Source organism: Trachypithecus francoisi, unplaced genomic scaffold (genome assembly GCF_009764315.1).
Source record: "Trachypithecus francoisi isolate TF-2019V2 unplaced genomic scaffold, Tfra_2.0 Contig00269, whole genome shotgun sequence".
Lineage (NCBI taxonomy): Eukaryota > Metazoa > Chordata > Mammalia > Primates > Cercopithecidae > Trachypithecus > Trachypithecus francoisi.
Window position 1 is genome coordinate 62,044 of NW_022680535.1, and position 2,702 is coordinate 64,745.

Sequence of the window (2,702 nt, forward strand, 5' to 3'; positions counted from 1 at the left end):
ACACAAACAGTATATGTGTTCTTAACAATTAAACTTGAATTGTTCATGAAAATTTTATAAGACACTAACAGAGCTAGCTATCATCTCAAATACAAGAGATTTTTTGTTTTACTGCTGTGCTATCTATAAAGTATATATAGTATATATATAGTAATGTGTATATAATACACATTGAAGTGTGTATGTATGTGTGTATGTGTGTGTATATATATATATATATATATATAGTAATGGATATAAAGCAATTTGCTTTTACTGCATCTTTAATTTTTCTTTTGTTCTTAGGTTGCCTAAATCATTTAAATACAAATAAAATGAGTGTAGCAAAAAATAACAAACACAAGCAGCAGATAACTTTACAAGTAATAGAATGTAAAACATATCTGTCCTTATCCAGAGTAAATTGAGTCACAACTTTGTTGAAAGGAACACTTCTGCAGCTGTAGTCAAAGGTATGCACATTGAGGTTGAGCATTCCACAGATATACATGGTTCAACATGTGGTATCCATAGTATACCTGTTTCTATTACAGCCTTGTAAATGATTCAAACCTTAAAGTATTCACAATTGCTACTCCTGTGACTGGAACCAGTTATCCCTTTGATTTCCCACCAGGACAAACCAATATTAGGCAGTTTTCTTTGCTTAGACATGGAAACAGTTTTACACTGGCCCTTGTGAAGCCACAATGTACAAAAAGTACCATTCTAAACATATATAACTTGTGTAAAAATTTTACATCTGCATATTGTCTACCTCAAGATGAAAACAGATAACTCCCTAAAAATATTAACTGGCTCTAATCCCCTAACATTAAACATAAAAAACCACATGAGAAATATAGGAATTCAAATAGAAGTAACAGGTTTTTATCAAATTAAAAATTTGTCATAAATGGTAAAGAAGAAAACTACTTGTGGGGCAGCATGGAGGAAAAATGATCTACTGTGTAAATTTTAGAATGAGACTGATGAAGTTGAAAGACTGGTTAATTTTCTCCTCCTTCTCTTGCTTCAGCTTCATCTCCCTCTCCCTGGGTATCTGATGTCCACAATGTCAAGCCATTTCTCAGTAGTCGCAAAACTAGTGTGCTGTCTTCCTATGGCTCTGTACTAAATGTGTCAAATTCAGCAATGGCTTTATCAAAAGCTGTCTTTGTAAGAGAGCAGGCTTTATCTGGGGAGTTCAGAATCTCATAATGGAATACAGAAAAATTAAGGGCCAGACCCAATCTGGTAGGATATGTTGGTTGCATTTGCTTTTTGCTGATTTCAAAAACTTCTCTGTATGCTTGTTGTGACTGATCCACAATCTATTTCTTCTCATCACCAGCAGAAACCTCAGCTACATAACAATAGTAGTGTCCTTTTATTTTCAAATAGAAGACTTTGCTCTCTGTGAAGCATGGGGATCAAGTACATTTGAAAAAAGAGATAGTACTTTATTGCAGATATGTCTTAGCTCAGTCTCAATTTTATCTCTGTACCCTTGAGCTAAATGCTGTGTTTTTTTCAGCACCTTCCCTCATTTGTTTAATACTTAAAAGACCCCCCAAGATGACCTATGGCCTCCTTCAACAATTTTATAAGTAATTGAATGAAGATTCCTCTCCTCATTGGATAATTTAGCTCCTTGCTCAGTGATAGACTTCATGCAGGCTGCCATGTCATCATATTGCTCAGCTTGCTCCACTAGTTTGGCCTTCTGAACAAACTCATATTTATCCATGACCCAAGAATATTTGAATATTTATTCATGACTGGATGTTCTGTGTCTGGAGTTGGTGGTGGCAGGTGAACTGGGGCTCAGCAATCTCTGGTAGCACTGGTGGCAGGAGCGAGGCTGAGATTCTACAATTAATTGTCATTTTTTGTTATGTATGTACATATTTATTTTTAAACATTTAAAAAATTTCCATAGCTTTTGAGGTACAAGTGGTTTTTGGTTACACAAATGAATTGTATAGTGGTGAAGTCTAATATTTAGTGTAGCATCAACAGAACAGTGTACATTGTACTCAGTATGTAGTTTATTCCTCACCCACCTCTGAACCTCTACCTTCTGAGTCTTCAAAGTACATTACACCACTCTTTATGTGTATACATACACATGGCTTAGCTCCCACTTATAAGTGAGAATATACAGTATTTTTTATCCATTCTCGAGTTACCTAACTTAAAATAATGGCCTCCACCTCCATCCAAGTTCCTGAAAAATATATATTTTATTATTTTTTATGTTTGGGTAGTATTCCATATTGTATATATACCACATTTTCTTTATACACTCATTGGTCAATGGGCACTTAAGTTGGTTCCATATCTCTGTGATTGTGAATTATGCTACAATAAACATGTGTGCCATTGTCTTTTTGGTATAATGGCGTGTTTGTTTTTTTTTTTCCTTTGAGTAGATACCCAGTAGCGGGATTCCTGGATTGAACAGTAGATCTACTTTTAGTTCTTTAAGGAATCTCCACACTGTCTTTCATAGAGGTTGTACTAGTTTACATTCCCACCAGCAGTGTATAAGTGTTCCCTTTCCACCACATTCACACCAACATCTATTGTTTTTAAACTTTTTAATAATGGTCATTCTTGCAGGGGTAAGGTGGTATCTCACTGTGGTTTTAATTTGCATTTCCCTGATGATTAGTGATGTTGAGCATTCTTTCATATGTTCATTGGCCATTTGTATATCT

At 34.8% G+C, this 2,702-nt stretch overlaps 1 pseudogene; it reads right to left on the reverse strand.

Moving 5' to 3' along the window:
- Positions 1–989: 989 nt before the first annotated feature.
- LOC117082981 lies at positions 990–1,729 on the reverse strand (annotated as a pseudogene).
- Between the last annotated feature and the right edge of the window lie 973 nt (positions 1,730–2,702).